The sequence below is a fragment of the Canis lupus genome, chromosome 21 (assembly GCF_011100685.1).
Source record: "Canis lupus familiaris isolate Mischka breed German Shepherd chromosome 21, alternate assembly UU_Cfam_GSD_1.0, whole genome shotgun sequence".
Taxonomy (NCBI): domain Eukaryota; kingdom Metazoa; phylum Chordata; class Mammalia; order Carnivora; family Canidae; genus Canis; species Canis lupus.
Genome location: NC_049242.1, coordinates 50,175,752 through 50,194,570, shown reverse-complemented (window position 1 = coordinate 50,194,570; position 18,819 = coordinate 50,175,752). Strand labels below are relative to the sequence as shown.

At 36.3% G+C, this 18,819-nt stretch overlaps 1 long non-coding RNA gene across 1 annotated transcript in view; it reads left to right on the top strand.

Moving 5' to 3' along the window:
- The window catches only part of LOC119877373, a 50,921-nt gene extending 35,708 nt beyond the window's left edge, over nt 1-15,213 (top strand). The window contains exons 2-4 of the long non-coding RNA XR_005375895.1: nt 3,545-3,651; nt 6,415-6,612; nt 14,919-15,213. This is a non-coding gene — a long non-coding RNA (uncharacterized LOC119877373). The remainder of the gene's footprint in view (nt 1-3,544; nt 3,652-6,414; nt 6,613-14,918) is intronic.
- Nucleotides 15,214-18,819: the final 3,606 nt, after the last annotated feature.

The following is an 18,819-nucleotide window of genomic DNA, read 5'->3' as shown; positions in this document are numbered from 1 at the left end:
AGAATCAGTGTTACGGTAGCTACAGAGAAAGAAGTATCTACTCAGGATATGGTATGGAAACCTCTCCAGCTTTGCTGCCAATGAGATGAGCACCCGACACCATGGGTAAACAATTCTTCAGTATCGATATTTCTAAACCTGCAAGGGCTCCAAATATCAATATCCTTTTGCTGGTTCATTACAATGCTGCTTTAGTGGTCTCCAGGACTTCCCCTGGTTTGTAATGTCCATTTGTAATTTTGTCTCTGAATTTTTATTTATGTCTACTTCTGTAGAAGCTATTTCACTGCCTGAGTGAAAATCATCCCTAATTTGAAGGACGTCACTTAGGACTTATTCATAAGGGGACTGACATTTCACCAGGGAAAGACAACCCTTGAATGCTGAAGATCTCTGGTTGCTAGGCAACCCAGAAAAGTAGTCTAGAAATTCTTAGAAAATAAATTGTGTGTACTAGCCTTCTCAAGTGGTCATATATCCAAGCATGACCTAAAAGCCCTATATGTACATTTACAAGAAAATTCTATCTTAAATCTTTCTACATCACTTCCTAGTCAATACTGAGGAATTCTGATTTGAGATATAAATCCACTCACAAGCATTAAGAGGATTACAAAGTGAGTTAAGTAACTTTTCTAATATTTGAATCAAGTTTGTGATGGATATTTTCTCCTTTTAATAGAATAATTGCTACTATCAGAATTTAAGGCATAATCTTAATTCTTACATCACCTACATAATCTATTTTTCCATACAGTCAAAACTAGGTCCTCAATCATTTTTGTATGAATGGCCTGAGCACGGAAACAGTCTATGAATTCACAGAGACAAATTCTCCCATTCATTTTGAAATTGCTCATCTTGACTTTTCCTCTCAAGACAAAGCATCTTACAAAATCAAAGGAAATAATAAAACTGTCAGATGTCAAATTGGCTTTCTTGTCAACCCACTCCCCAGTGTCCTTTCTCCTAGGTTTGATTTCTTCTAAGAAATTTTGAATTTTGAAACAGAAAAGCTAAATTCTCATTGCAAGATTTTCAACTTGTCAGTTTGTAGATATGTGTGTAAAATAGAGAAGTATATGCTTTATGAACATTTTTTTTCCATTTGTTAGTCTTAAAAGAATAAGGTGTAAGTGATCCTATCCCAGTTTTCTTAATCTGTGTCCTCATCTGAGAACACCCACCTCCTGACACTGCTGCTGACAATGTATCCCCCAGTTTGACAGTTTCATTATTTTATCCATTGTCTGTAGGTTGGGCAAATTCAAAATATTCTAATTTTAAACAGACCTCACCTTAAAAACTTTAAGAGAAAACACTATTTTGGAGTAAAGTTTTAAATCAAAGATCTTACACACGATGCAAAATCAAACAAAAGGCCAAAAATACTGACACTGAAAGCCTAATATCGCCCCTTTTATATCAACTTTGGTCCCTTTTTTGAACTGTACATCATTTCTTTAGGCCTCTTGAAAATTTTCCTTTTTTTTTTTTTTTTTTTTTTTTTTTTTACTAGCACTTGATTTCTTGCATTTCTCTTTTTTGGTATTTAATCTTTGCTTGTTAAAACTGGAATACGTCTTAATAGCTTTCTATTATAAAGATAATATATGATCATTATACAAACATGAAATATAGAGGAAAATAGTGAAAAGAAGCCATCTATTCTTCCAGCACTCAAAGATAACTACCATCGACCTTTTTCCTATAATTTCAGAATAACTAGGCCACGAAGACAATTAAGAAATTATTTCTTAATTGAAATGTTTGAAATCATTTCAAACATACTATCTTCTTTACAAAAGCCAAAAGCCGAAATCCTCCAACCACACCCACACATTTTCAAAAACAAACAGTGACCTTGGCCAGGAGAATCAGAATTTTAAAAGTACTCATCACTCATTTTACCAATGAAGAAATGACTCCAAGATAATTAAATGACTTGCTATGGTAAAACAGCTTGCATTGGAGACAGCGCCCGTGTATAGTTCTTCCATCATTTTTCTATAATCACATAGTGTTTTCCATGGTGGACCAAAAGGTAGAATCATCTTAGCAAATTGTCTATAATATAAATTTCTGGATCCCACAATTATTCAGTGAATCCGAATTTCTAGTGAAGGACATACAACTTTTATTCAAAGATTGCAAAGCATTGCTGATGACCGGCAAGTTTTGCAAACCACTGGTGTAGGTCAACTCTTCCTTCTTTGATAACGCTCACATTATTCTTTGGCTTTCTCCTTTGTGCCCTGCACTCCATTTATAATCATTAAAGTAATGTGTTCAGCAACATGCTGAGTGCAAGGAGGTATGTAAAACGTTAGGAAATGAGGCTTATTCTTGAAGGTTGGGAAGCAAGAGATGGTGGGAAGAGGAAACAAAAATAAATACCTCCTAAACTAGTAATTATAATTTAAGTGCTATAATTCAGATGACACGTTATGTGAGTGTTGTGGGATGAATTGTGTCTTGCAGAAAGGTATTTCTAATTCCCTAATCCTTGTGAATGTGACTTTATTTGGGAATTGGGTCTTTGCAGATGTAATAGGGTAAAATGCGGTCATACTGGATTAGGGTGAACCAATCACTAGTAAATCCAAAGACTAGCATTCGTATTCCTATGTAAGGAATAAGAGAGAGTCACAGAGATCCCAGACACACACGGATGGATGAAGGCCATCTAAAGACAGGCAAGGAGGGATTCTTTCCTAGAGCCTTCGGAGGGACCATGGTCCTTGCCGATATCTTGATTTCAGGTTTCTAGCCTCCAGAACTAGAGAGAACATATTTCTGTTGTTTTAAACTACATGATTTATGGCAATTTGTTAAAATGGAAAACTACTACAAGGAGTCATTTAAGTAGCTTCATTTTTCAGGGAAAAAGAAACAGATTGGAATAGTAAAATTTATAAACTTTAGATAAATTGAAATCTTTTACATTTTCTGATTGCTATGGACAAGTCCTCTGGGAAAAATAATTATATTAAGGCTGTGTTTATCTTTGTTTTTCACAAATACGAAATAAATAAAACACAGAGGTATAAATCTTTGCAATAAAACATATTTTAAAATCTAGTAAATGCATACAAAATACTTGAAAAACAAAGATTTCTTTTCTTACTATATACAGTAAAAGATCTTAATAATTTCAATTCTTAGTGAGATAGATACTGTACTCAATTATGTCATAGTAATTTCTCTGTCCCACAGAGTTCCTCATCTTTGGGGAATATTTAAACAACCTCTAAGATTTAATAACAATAAAAGACTATATGGTCTGCATTGTGCTGGCCAAAATCCTATAGCTACTGTTAAGACCAGGAGACAGCAGAGTCTAGCACAGGAAAAATGTAAAAAGAATGGTACTAATTACAAAAATGGAAGAACTAAGAAACAGATATGTCAACAAAAATATGAATCTAACTTTAAGAATAAAGCCTTTGGATCAAGGTAAGAAGATACAGTTGTTATACAGTTTTTTATCATCTAAATTAAATATTACTTCTTTGCTTTTATCAATGCAACTATTGTTGTAAAGAATGAAACCTGAGAAAGACTCAATAAGTAGATGCCAATTGAAACTTGAAATCTGAATTGAGATTCAGTTGTTCTGATTTGGAGCAAGCAGCCCAACACTTTACATAGGTACGTAGCAATCTGTGTTGAGTGTCTTATTTTGTTTAGTTTCAGTTTTGAACCAAATGCTGAAATTACATAGAATAACCAGATTTATAAGTTACAGATGGGAAATTTATACATAGAAATATGGAACAGTAAGCTATTGTGGTTGCACTTATGTGTGAATAACAGTAGGAGCTACTATTGTGTATTCTAACCCAGTTCTCTGCCTCTATTTCCTAAAATAGACTGTTGACCATACACATGGCAAAATCATAGACTAGCATTTTTGTGTTCTTATTATATGCTAGGAATTACTTTAATTACATTCCATATACTATTTTATCTTCACATTAATAACAATTGAATAGGTATTCTTATGCTGGTTTTATACATGGAGAAACTGAGGTTCAGGGAGCCTAAGTCAATTGCCCTAATGTTGCTCAGTGGTAAATGGCAGGATTAGAAAACAAAGGCATGTAGGCCTAACACAACATTTCATGTTATTAACCACTAACTTATATGGTCTCCCTCTGTCTTCATCTCCTGTGTCTCCTGTATCCTCAAATTAGCCCAGGAACAGGGTCAGTGATATTCCATAGTCTACACTAGCAGAGTGTCCAAAATGAAATGAAAAGCCCTACATAGGCTTTGTCTGACCCCTCTCTATATCCTCAGGTGAGGAAGTAGATTGAAAAAAGTTTCTCATGAAGTCCTAGACCCATAAGGGAAGAATTTGGCTTATATCTTATATCTCCCCCCTTGGTGACAAAAGCCATATTATTCGTGGATCTTCAGCAAGTGGATGACTTCAATTAGTGACAGAACTGTGAGCAGTGAGAGCTGGTTCCTTTCAAATTTTGCATATCCCAGGTTCAAACTTTGAGCGCCCTTTCCCACATGGATAAAGATGGATTATAGTGAAAGAATGGCTTTCAGATGAAAAAGAAAGGGAAAATTCAGCCAATGGATGGAAAGATCAGTGATATACTCAGAAAGGTCACTAATAAGAGGCCCAGTGTTCTGCTGTTCCACCCATTTAGGTCAAAGCCCTAGATGAGTTGCATCTGAGCGTGTGGAAGTGCGAAAGGGTGGGTAGATAAAAATATTAGTGCCTTTTGTGTGGTGGAAGAGAAGGGACATGATCTAGGTAGCTAACTGTTTACTCTTTGTGTTTTTACAATTTTACAAGTGGACAGAACCATCCTAGAACCAGAGTAGAGAAGGAATTCAATGAATAACCTGTGTTATATTAATTTTAGTAATTTTAGTTTTCACTATTCAAATATTCATTTTTATCTCAGAAAAAGATAAACACAGGTAAGAACACAGGAAAATTTTAAATTCTCTATACAGAGATGACTTTTAATATAATACTCTTTTAATTCATTTGCATCAAATATATTTAATGTATATCATATACATATATCTATATGTTTACCTTTATAATACACTTATTTTTACAAAAGTAGAGATACCACACACAGCTTTCTGTAACCTCCTTTCCCCTTGTAAATTCTATAAACATGTTTCATATTAAAACCAGATTTACATACTTTTAATTGTGACATAATTTATTGTACAGAAATAACATCTTTAAAATCCTCTTATAGTAAAGTTCAATTATTTCACTTTTTCTATTATAAATAATATTGTGATGAACATCCTTGGCACGTGTCTAATTCCGTGGAACAGACTCCTAGAATTAGATTCTAGTTCAAAGACTATGTCATCTTTTAATACATAATGCCCTCTGGAAATGTTGTCCTAGTTTACTCCCACAGCAATATATGAAGATGTCCATTTTCCAACACTCGCCCACACTAGGCTTGGTTAATGGCTTATTTAAAACTATTTTATGGCAGGATACTTGTGTGTAGGAAGGAACCTTCAGTATAAGTGCAAATGTTGAGAGTATTCCCTGTTTGAAACTAAGAGACAAGTTCTGCGCGTTGCTTGATGAAGGACAGATTTGCTAAGGAATATTAACGGCAGGAATATTAGCAATTTGGATAGATTACCATAAATGCCTGCTCTCTCAAAACATTCTTGGATTACAATTTCCAATATTCAGAAACTTCAGTTTTAATGACTTAAATGACATTTATTAACTTTCCTATTATTAGTACATAATAAACCAGCATCATTTTATGGCCAAAAAAATAATTTATCTGCACCACAGTTCCTATTTTGTGAGTCATCAAATGCCACCTACCTGTGACAAGCTTCATGAGCCATTAGAAGGGATTTTCCACCCTCAGCAATGGCTTAACAGCAAAAAACAAAAAATAAAAAAAAAACTTCTTATAGAGTGTACAAATCAGTTTTACTTTCCCAGAAAAGGGATCGTATTTATTTTAAAGGTGGTTTATACATGAAAGAACCATATGGAAAATCTGTATCTTTGCTTCCTTTTCGTACATATGGATTTGTTTCAATGATTAAAAGGCAAGCCAGATATTTTGCCTCAAACTTAAAAAAAAAAAAAAGGAAGAAAATACAATATGCTAAGTGTAGTCATAAAGTGTTTATCAGTTGCTCAAGGTCAGTAAAAGAATAAAAATATTCTGTATAGTACACAAGGCAAACTATAATCCAATTTCAGCATTCCTACATGCTCGTGGATGATGTATACTGTCTCAGGTTCATCTGTGCAAAGATCGGCACCGATGTACTCTTTGCCTAAATGCCTTTGAGTCACTGCCATGAGATTATCAACATCTAAGAACAAAATGATTCTATTTTAGAATTCTGAATAGAGCTTTATTTTGTTTGAAATTCCATTTTTAGCATCAGCTGGAACACTTTTGCCTCAACTGTTAATTTAAGAAAAGTTAAAAGTCTTCAAACAATGCAACAATGCCAAGAAAAAGAATTTCATGTACAAAATTAAATGGTGGTTCCACCTCCCTGCACAGCATCACTTCTTAGAGGTTACTCATACCAACCCCAGTCAGGTCCATTTTATGACTGGCTAAGTCTGGAAAAGTGAGTATTTTATTTTGGTATGTTATCTCTAGAAATGTTCTTTATTTTTAATCACAAGATTTAAATACTACACCTAAAGTCTATAATCCAGTGAGTCCTCCCAGGGAGAAATCAGATAACTTTCTTCATGAGCATTTCTCCCTTTAAAAATTCACTAATAGTAAATACTACAACCTAGTGACAACTCAGGCTGACATAAAATCATGTGAAACTGCATCAGATATATCACCTCAATGTTTTGTTAGTAATAACTGGCTGTTTAAAAGTGGACAATTAGGTGGATGTCGTCAAGCATCTAAAGCAATCTAAGGATCAAACAGCTTATGGAGCAGCAGTCAAGGCCTTGGTTCCAATTCCAGAATTTACTAAGTGTATGATACTTGACTAATTCCTGAACCCATTTGGGACTCAGTTTTATAGCTTGCAAAAGGGAAGGGCTTTTGTAGAGATAAGGGATACACAATAATTCTTTGTTGAATAAAGGAGTAATTCTTAGGAATTTAAGAACTGACCATCTTCTTTCTATTCTGAAAGTGAACTGACCAATAATAGTTTTGTTTTTTTTTTTCCTGAAGTTACTTACATGATTTTTTTTCTTTTAACAAAGACTACTGAATGCTTCAGAAAACTGATGCCTAACAATATTGTTTCCCATCATCTCATCTGTGCCAAACTATTAGAGAAAAAACAAAAGAAACAAAAATGACCACACTCTTACTATATGAGCCCAGACCTTCTCTTTGATTCTTAGTTAACTGCCTAATAGTGAACTTTCCAATGGTCCTTTATTCCTTGAGAGCCAGCGTAACTTTAAGTATTGCCTGTGTGCCTAAAATCCCACTACGCATGAGAAGATGGGAAAGTTTCTGAGAACATATGACCTTCTTTAAGGTAAAAGCTAAAGGGAAGAGGCGGTGTCAAAAAAATTTACATTTGCATGTACCTTTTCATTAGCATTGTGCTGTCCTCCCAGAACATATCAGGCAGATAGATCTTTCAGGTGTGTATGGCAAGTCACAAAGGTTGACTCATTAAACACCCATTTCAAACCCCCTTCCCTTGCCTCCCTCTGTTTTATCATTCCAGACATCCTCAAACATAAGGATGAATACCTCTGGTCAATGAGGTATAGGTGGGAGATCGCTGGGCAACCTTTTTCCTCTTTTCCCTCTTCTATTCCTGTAATACAGACTAAATCCCTAAAGAAGCAATAGCTGTCTTGTAGCCAAAAGGACAAAAAAATAATAAAATTAAAACCAAAAAACACACAAAGGACAGCAGGAGCTGAGTTAGCCTGATATTATTGAGACATATACATTCCTACATTGTTTTTCTTCTGCTGAAAAGAAAGTCTTTACTTTAAGCTGCTGAAGAAAGGGATTTCTGTACTTGCTTTTGGATGCATCATGGAATAAAGTCTGACTTTAAACTTTCCCTCTCAGAGGACTCCGTAGATGCCCCAAATCAGGTAAATATTTGGTCTCTGCTCTTCCAACATAACTTTGTACGTACAAGTTTTCAACAATAGCAAAAGTTTTCATTGAAGTATAAATCAAAAAGTGCACAAATTAAAGGATTTGATGATCTACTACTTGATGATCCACTACAAAGTGAGAACAAATTTGGAACCAAGTCAAGAAATACAACATTCTCAGAAACCTAGAATGCCCCATGTGCCCCCTTGGGCCCCAGAATGCCCCTTACCATTCTCCTCCCTTCCCCCAAAGTTACCAGTAACTAAGTTTGGCCACCATTGATTATATAAATCCCCAAACAGGAAAGACTAAACATTACACACACAATATGTACTCTTCCATGACTGCTGTCTTTAGTAAAATACTATATTTATTAAATATATCAGGTTGTTTTATGTACCAGTAGTTTGTTTTCCTTGTTTAGCTTTCCGTTGTATAAATATACCACAATTTATCTGATCTACTGTTGACGGATACTGGACTATTTCCAAACCTTGGCAATTAAGAATAATACTTCTATAAATAATCTTGTGCATGGATTTTGGTGCACATATGTATGGATTTCTGTTAAGTGTATACACAGGAGAGGAACTGCTGGGTCAGATTGTGAATATGTCAACTTTAATAGTACTACCAAATGCTTTTCCACAGAGTTTGTGCAAATCAGGTTCCAACAGCAGTGAGCAAGAATTCTAGTAGCTCGACATCTGTACCAAGAGTTGGTATTTCAATCAAATTTAGCCTTTCTTGGGAGTATGAACTGAAATTCTGTAGTATTGATTTTGCATTTCCCTACTACAACTAAGAGTCAAAATAGCTCACACATCTTGGTCATTTTTTTTTTAATTTTTTTTTAATTTTATTTATTTATGATAGTTACAGAGAGAGAGAGAGAGGCAGAGACACAGGCAGAGGGAGAAGCAGGCTCCATGCACCGGGAGCCCGATGTGGGATTCGATCCCGGGTCTCCAGGATCACGCCCTGGGCCAAAGGCAGGCGCCAAACCGCTGCGCCACCCAGGGATCCCGCATTTTGATTTTGTATGTGTGAAGTAACTGTTCAAGTCTTAAAAAAAAAAAAAAAAAAAAAAAAAAAAAACACCTCCTCAAGTCTTTTGTCTACATAGAAAATTTTACAAGTGGGTTGCCTCCCTCTTTTCTTATCGATTTGGAGAACAGTTATATATTCTAGATATGAATACTTTTCAGTTATATGAAACATAAATAGTCTCTCCCATTTTGTGGTCTGCCTTTTTGTTTTGTTAATGGTGATCCTAATTTTAATGTAGTTCAATATAGTAATGCCCTTTTATGATTAATGTTTTTGCATTCTACTTGGTATTTTACTACCTCAATATCTGAAGGTTATTTTCCTAGAAGCTCTGTTATACTTTCCCTTTCATATTGAGGCCTACTACACACCTAAAGTGATGTTTGTGTACAATGTGAGATAGCAGCTGCATTTATAAAATATAATATCCATATAGCATGATTTTCTTATGAACAATATGTGGCATCTTAGATTCAAGGAAATATGGTAACATTCTAAATTAATCGTGTTATTTTCAATGATAGAATATAGGTTAAAATTAATGAAAAACTTATGATAGAGATGATAAAGATGATATATTCAAAACAAAAAAAATAAGCTTTTAAAATATTAGTAGAAAATGAGAAATGGCTTCAAAAATTAGAATGAGGAACAGCCGGGTGGCTCAGCAGTTGAGCGTCCGCCTTTGCCTCAGGGCATGATCCCAGGTTCTGGAATCAAGTTCCACATCAGGCTCCCTGCAAGGAGCCTGCTTCTCTCTCTGCCTGTGTCTCTGCCTCTCTCTGTGTCTCTCATGAATGTATAAATAAAATCTTAAAAAAATAGAATGATTTAATAAATAGATATATCAATAAGAATATATGACTTTCAATAAATGTTGCCAGTTCTATTACACAAACTAATGCATACTCCTAAAACATACAACTTTTATCCTTAATACTACTGGAATCCATGTTTTGGACATGTATAAAACCAAACCGTGCCTAGAATATCTTAATGCTAAACAGCAAGAGTGCTTTTAAAGATATCTGAATAGTGCTCAAAAGAATAAGGGTCTCAAATAAAGGACAAAAGCAAAAATAATAATTATATTTCACTGGAAAAAAATTGAACACTTAATGTGTCATGGGCTTATAATGCTACCGAAACGAACAAATACAAATTATACTATTTTAAAGTCATGCGCAACAAAGGAAACAATCAAGAAAACTAAAAGGCAATCTATAGAATGGGAGAAGATGCTTGCAAATAACATATCCAATAGAAGGTTATTATCCAAAATATATAAATAGGGATCCCTGGGTGGCGCAGCGGTTTGGCGCCTGCCTTTGGCCCAGGGCGTGATCCTGGAGACCCGGGATCGAATCCCACATCAGGCTCCCGGTGCATGGAGCCTGCTTCTCCCTCTGCCTGTGTCTCTGCTTCTCTCTCTCTTTCTCTCTCTGTGACTATCATAAATAAATAAAAATTAAAAAAAATATATATATATATATAAATAATTCATACTACTCAATATCCAGAAAACAAACAATCCAATTAAAAATGGGAAGATGTAAACATACATTACCCCAAAGAAGACATACAGATGGCTAACTGACATATGAGGAGATGCTCAGCACCACCCATCACCAGGGAAATGCAAATCAAACTATGAGAGATCACCTCACATCTGTTGGAATGGCAAAAATCAAAAATACAAGAAACAACAAGTGTTAGTGAAGATGGGGAGAAACAGAAACCCTTGTGTTCTGTTGAGGTTCCCTAAAATGTCAAAAATAGAATTTCCCTACAATCCAGTAATCATGCTACTAGGTATTTACAAAAAACAAAACAAAACAAAAACAAAAACAGAAAAGCAACCAAATGATTAAAAAAACTAATCTAAATAGATACATGCATCCCTATGTTTATTGCAACATTATTTATTACGGGCAAACTATGGAAGCGGCACAAGTGTCCATGGATAGATAAATGGATAAAGAAGATCTGGTGTGTCACACACACACACAGACACACACACCCTGGAATATTATTCAGACGTAAAAAAAAAAAAAAAAAAAGAAATCTTGCCATTTGCAACGACATGGATGAAGCTAGAGAGAATAATGCTAAGCAAAATCAGTCAGAGAAAGATAAATATATGATTTTATTCATAAGGGGAATTTAAGAAAACAAATGAACAAAAGCAATAAAGAGACAAACTAGAAATCAGACTTAACTACAAAGAACGAACTGATAGTTACGGGGCGGGGGTGGATTATATAGGTGATAGGGATTAAATAGTACACTTATGGTGAGCCCTGAGCCATGTGCAGGATTGTTGAATCACGATATTGTACACCTGAAACTAATATGACACTGTAGGTTGTTAACTCTACTGGAATTAAAAGGCTTAATAAAAATAAAAGTCAAAAACATTTTTAAATAAAGTCATGAGATAAAAATGGCATTTTAAATGTTCTATATGGATAAACCCAAGTTTTTAAATACTGTCTTCAAGTTTTTGTCATGGCCTAAGTTTAATATCACAAATGTTAATATGTTATGTGTAATACATTATATATTATTTTATATAAATATATATCAATCTATAATCACATACAAATATTAGTACATATTCAGAATTAACTCAAATAGGGTTTGTCACTTATGTTTTTAAATAAGCTGGATAGGAAGATCTCAAACAGCAGGAGAAAATAAAAGCATTTTTTTAAAGACTAAACATTATATAAAGCAGAGTTCTCAAAATGCAGGCCCCTAACCAGTAGCATCAGCCTCAGCTGGGGCCTGGTTAAAAAATGCAAACTCTCAGGCTTTCCCAGACCCACCAGGTTCACACTCCGTCATCCTAAATCCTTCCGACGTTCATCACAATTGGAGAACCAGTTTGATCTAATGAGACTATGCAAGTTATCGCCTAGCCTGAGCTTTAAAGCTAAATTCTGTTGGACATTCAGCACTGACCACTACATCCATTAGGAGGTTTAACCAGTTACAGGCCAACTAAAGAATTTATGTTTTCTCTGCAACTGCAGTTAGGCCTAGTCATCTGAGACCCCACTAGAGCCTAAGGTGCTCAAGTGTGGATTCAAATCCAGGTGTCTTACCACAAGACTGCAACCCACACTATGTCACTGTCTCTCCCAGAATTTCATTAGAGTGCTTTCCACGAAGACAAGGGTAGACGTAACTTGCCTAGGCTGAGCGCCTGCCGTGTGTCATGCTCTACATAGTGCTCTAATCCTCACGTCCACTTAGGTGAAGAGGAGACGGGCCGGATCTGACGTTCAGCAGGCCACACATGGGGCCCGAAGGCCCACAGCCTGCAGGGGCAGAGGCAGGATTCCACCCTCAACTCTTCCTGAATCCAAGGTCTAGGTTCTTTCCATTGGACGCTTGTTCCGCATCAGCACACACACACTTCTAGCACGTACACTACATGTGCTCAATAAAAGCCTATTGGCTGAATGATGAGTGAAGGAACGACCTGAATTTCCCTGTTACCGCATTTTCAGGGGTTCTCAGTGTCCAGAGAGCTTCCAGAAACTGCAGAGACACTTTGACCAACATGATGGTTCACTTAACAGAGAGACAAGAAAAACACTGCAGTCCCTGAAGAAGGATTACGTCGTTAGAACATTAGATCTTAGAGGAGACACCTTATGGTCATTTCATAATATCAAGCTGTGTGTCTCCCCAATGCTCCCTGAAAATATTTAAAACACACAAAAGATATTTAAGAAGTAACGTTTTCAATGAAGATGGGAACGTCAACACCTTAAAAAGTATATTATACTAACGTGACATGCCTGTGGTTCGTTTAGTTTAGCTCACCTTCCAGAAAACTTCTTAGAAAAACTTAGGACTCAGATTAAGTGTACAGTCATTTTGAAATTGCATGAAATGGCATAAGGAGATGAATGCAATAGTTGCTAATGTTTCTTGGAGGAGTCATGGGGCAAGGGAGAGAAAGAAACAGATTAAGAAGCTGCAGACATTTGTTACTTGAATAGCAGCAGGAATGGAAAACACATAGGGGTAACATTTTAAAGCTGTGTGTGGGAGGCACTTGCACAAAATATTTTGTCAACAGGATGTCTGCGTACACCTCTCACACACTGCTTAGGAAATTTACCCCAGAATAGAGATTCTCAACTTTTTTTTTTTTTGTTCCCCCTTACAAGCTGTCTAGCCCATGTAATTAAAGTCCGCCAGCAAAATAGTATTCAGGTGCTGACAAGATTGATCGTTCCCCAGCCCTCGCCATCGAGGGACAAAGCTAGGCATTTTCATTTCACTCAACTGTAGTTGTGAAAAATACTCTCCTCTGCCTCCTAGAGCAATCTCCATTGCTGGTTTCCTCTGAAGTCTCTCCGCCGGGTCCAGATAACATTCCCCCTCTATTTTGCTGATAGACATTCACGCTCTCAAGCACATTTTATAAATATTTGATCCAAGGTATCCTAGCATTCTGAACTTTTATTTATAGCCATAAAAAAAAATCTTGGTAGAGTTCTCTTAAGGAGCCCATTGTGAAGCAGAGTCTATTGCAAGATGCTAAGAATCCCTGATTTTCTATTTACAGATATGTACCCCAAATGTCCCAAGGCCTTCCCGTGTGTGTATCTACCAGATCACATTTAGACCCAAATTTGTACATTAATTAACTCAAATGTCAGCATATAAGATGCCAAGTTTCTTTTGGGCCATAAACACCAAACCCTCCCTGCAAAGTCTATCTCTGTTATTTCTGGGCATAATACTCTCTCTGGAAACCCTATACACATAAAAAGAAACTAGGTATAAATAAAAGAAACCTCCTGTGAAATGCAGCCTGGGAGCCCTGAAGGGGAGGCTCTCACACACTTACTCGCTATTACAGCTTATGTCACATTCCTGGGTGAGAAGTAGTTCATTTTATTACCCCAGCACAAAAAAAAAAAAAAAAAAAAAAAAAAAAAGGAAGGTTTCCCCTTGTCAGCCTAGCCAGTGCGAAACTGCCACAATTCAGCCACTAAGAAGCTACCACCACCCTGGACTCCTGCCTTCCTCCAACAGACCCTCCTCAAGGCAGCCATTCCCAACTCCTCCCTTTTCCCTACAAAGCAATATTCCTCTCCTCTGTTCTCTGGACTGGTCTGTGGTTTCCCACAGTTTGCAGGTCCCAAACTGCAATTCTCCTATTCCTGAATAAAATCATTTTGCTGGTAAAATACCTATTTCTAAGGTTCACAACACACACACCCAAGAATATAGTTGGTTGGTCTTAGAGCAGAAATGGGTAAAGTTTCCTGAGAATGGCCAGATAGTAGACCTTCTAGGTATTAGAAGCCGGACGGTCTGTGTTGCAGCTCAGCTCCTCCACGGTCCCATAAGCAGACAAGGACACCTGTGTTCTTATAACACTTCATTTACAGGGAACTGGGCGCCTCGATCAGGTAAGTGTCTGCCTGACTTGGGCTCAGACCATGATGTCGAGGCTGTGAGATCCGGCCCTGCATCAGGCTGCACACTGAGCCTGGAACCTGCTTAAGAGTCTCTCGCTCCCTCTGCTCCTCCCCCACCTTAAAAAAATAAATAAATAAAAACTATATTTGCAAAAAAAGGCTGGAGGTAGAGTTGTCCTAAGAGTTGCAATTTGCCAACTCCTGTCTTAGGCTGTGAAGAGGTTACCTTCACTTTCCCCTCGTGGGGTAATCATGGGAGAAAATCTTCGCTGCTGTATAACAAATGCATTAGAAATGCACTCTTTTTCATAACATTTTTTTTTGTTGTTCCTAGAAACTCTGAATCCACTTCTTTAGAATCAATGGATCCCGATGGTCAAACGAGTCTATAGATGCTGATAGGATTCCACAGTCCTCGGTAGCGCCTGAGCCGTTAGATCTGACCACAGATACAGTTCATGGACCATAAACAGGCATGAAAAGTTGTTAAACTTCTAAGCCACAGTAGTTACTATCAGGCCAGCTTTAGAAATGTTACAATCTTTATACTTTTAAATATTTTACCTGTATAAGCAAACACATAGGCAATTGATAGAAATGACAGTATTCTCATTTATAGAATGTTTTTCCTAGTATCTAACTACTCAAGTAAAAAAGCCCTGATTAATAAATATTCTCAAAATATCAAATTACATTCTCTTTAAGTTTATGGGCATTCTTTATTCGGTAAACACTTAATGAAAAAAAAAAAAACTATCAGCGTCAGGTAGCCGATTAGATCCTAGATGCAATTATAAATAACACAGTCTGTATCCTGAAGGGATGTCAGGGGCGGTTATTAGACTTTGTGTAGATTCTTTAATCTTGAAATACAAATACCCTTTGTATGTCACTGGCTTGAGTACTCAAGTGGATTTTATGACCAAATTAAAATGACTCAGGGAACAAGCAGCTTTACTGACAGAGATTTCAGCACTTCCTAGGGATCTCCTCACCCTCAAATCCTCAGCGCTGCTTAAATATATACATGAACTAGTCACTATTACTGCTCATCTTCATTTATTTGGTAGAACATATTCTGAGGCCCTTCTTTTAGGGCCAAAGTCTGTAAATGCAGATCTTTGAGTAACCCTGTCTTTGGTGGAGGTTTCCAGGGCTGCTGGCTGAAGAGGTTAGCATCCAGAGTTGCTAACGGCTGTGCCAAAAGCCCTAGCAGTTCTACAACGAAGTCACTGAAGTTATTGCATTATTAGCCCTGGAGTCTCACTCATGACTTTTATAGTCCTAATTCTTTCTAGATTTCTGCCAATTAATCCAAGTAATCACCTTACAATAAGAACATACACTTCCCCCTCTTCAGATGAAACTCACGAAAGAATGCCCCACAGCAAAATTGTTTCAGTACTCAGAGTTATGACTCTTTGGTGGTTCATCTCCTTCCATATATAGTAGTATTTCTTTACATATGCCTATCATGCCAAAGATTAGATCAAGATGGTGTCCCAAACTATCTGTGTTGTGCCATAATCAATAATCCTCCCTGAGCATTCCCCACAATGCTCTTCCTCCCTGGCTCCAATAACTGAGATCTTTGTAATAAATTCAGGTATTGATCCAGAAACAACTCTTTCTGGAGGAGCCTCTATCAGACATGATTTTATATTTTTGAATTCCAACTTTAAAATCACCTGTATCAGGGCAACCCCGGTAGCTCAGCGGTTTGGCGCTGCCTTCAGCCCAGGGCATGATCCTGGAGACCCAGAATCAAATCCCACATCGGGCTCCCTGCATGGAGCCTGCTTCTCCCTCTGCCTGTGTCTCTGCTTCTCTCTCTCTCTGTGTCGCTCATTAATAAATAAAATATTAAAAAAAATAAAATATCCTGTATCTATGGGTATTACAAATGCAAGTAGATATGCAGGGATTTGTTTCCTCTCAATTTCAAAACTCAAAGTATTAATTTTACAGAAGTGGGAGTCTTAGCTTCACCTACTAAGAAAAACCTAACTCTCCAGGTTCTTGTCTAGGCAGAGTCATTTTACAACTTATTTATATGATAGCATTCATTAATTACAGTTCAATTCACTATAGCAAAAATCTTCCACTTAGGATATAAAAAGCTTTCGAGAACATCATTCATAATCTAACAATGAGAAAAAGCTGCACAATCTACAAAATCATAACTTTTTTACCTCATCAGAAGGATAAGTTTGTGAAGCAACCAAGTAATCTGAAAGCCAAAAAGGAATAAGCCCCTCCAAGGATAAACAAAGCACAAAAAGAGTTGTACCTTTAGCACAGGATAGAAGACACAGATGGCTACCATATAAGCAGTTAAAATGTAATGCTAATCAGTTAAAAAGGTGATGTATTATAAAAGGCCACATGCAGATTAACATGTTATTTTAGAATAGATGGAGGCACCAGACATAAGTGAAAACTGCATTCATTTGGAAGACGTTTTCCATGGGCCTCAGTTAGGTGCTCAGAAGAACTAGAAGCCTAGAAAGAGTTCTCCTCAGTGGTACAGAATGCAAAAATTAATCCATGGCTGTTAGCAAGTAGACATGCAGCCCTGCCTGCTACAATAACCGTTTCTGCTACACAGCATTGTAACCACTTGAGGAAGGGCAATAGATTTGTCATCCTTGGGACACAAAGATCTATTATGACTAGAAAACAGTAGCAGATCAAAAAACCCTCTACTCCTGGGGAAGGAGCTCTGATTTATCTTCAGATAACAAGCAGAAGTCTATAACTGCTGGGGGAGAAGAGGAATGTCCTGTGCAAAGCTGAGTACAGATGTACAGATATAAGGAAGAGTTTGGTTATCCAGATAAGGTAAAACAAAAAAATTGAAAAATACTAATTTCTAAGACCCATATGCACAGAGGCTGCTCCAATTATGATGAAGAAAGAATAAGAGCACAGAGATAAACTCTCCCCATGGCAAAGGCACACAGGTACTGCTGAAAAAGGAGAAGGAACAGGAGTACTGATAAATACCATCCAGAAATGCAGCCCATACTCTAAATATAAGGGAAAAGCAGACCACCATCATAGGGATTTGAGGCCTGTAGAGCACTGAAGGTAACAATAAAACAATACCACAATTAGCTCAGCTGCTGACAGACTCAACTCCCCACACTCAGATTATGGCAAGAAAGTTGTGCCCATTTCAAGGGTTATTTATCATATATTGTCTTATATACTGTTCTACACAGGGGCATAGGCATTCAATCAAAAGTATGACAGAGAAAAGAAAGAGAAGCTCACTCAACTGTAAAGAGATGTAAAGCAAATGACACTATCAGACCCAAGGATGGCCTAGATGTTGAAGCCCTCAGAAACTTTAAAAAAGCTATAATTAAAGAATATAGCAGGAAAGATTGACAAAAATTCATAGTCACATGGAGAACATCAAAAGAGAGATGAGAACTCTAAATTAAAAATGCTAGAAATAAGAATAGGAAGAACTATCTTTTAATGGCCTCATTAGTAGACTCAACACCAAAAGGGAAACAAGGAGTGAATTTGAAGATAGGTTAATATAAATTACCAAAAAAAAAAAAAAAAAAAAGAAAAAAAAAAGAAAAAAAAAAAAAAGAAAAAGAAAAAGGACTGAAGAAAATAAAATATATTCCAAGAGCTGTGGAATAATATTAGGAGATACCTATAATATTTAATCCCAGAGAGATAAGAGAAAGTAAATAGGGCATAAAATACATTTAAAGATATAATGCAGAAAATTAAATAAAAGTATAGAAAGACATCAAACCATACATTCAGGAAACTTTAGGAACTCTAATCAAGTTAAATATGTATATAAATAAATGAGAAAAAAAAGACATGTCCTAGTCAAACTTATAAACAAAGACAAAATAAAAATTCTCCCAGCAAAGATGAAGTTGTGAAGACACATTACATAGAGAAAAACAAAAATAGCTACAGAATATGTTTTGTTGGAAATCATGCAAGCCAGAAAACAATTAAGTTTTTAAATATCCAAAGAAAAAAACTAACAAAATTCTATACCCAGCAAAAATACTTTTTCCAAATGAAAGCAAAATAAAGTCTTTATCAGACAAAGCCTAAGATAACTCCTTTATAACAGAACTCTAATATTAAAGAAGTTCTTCAGGCAGAAGAAATATGATGCTAGACAGAAAGTCAATCTAAACAAATAATGAAAATCAGGAATTATAAAAGTAAAATGAAATATAAAAAACTTTTCC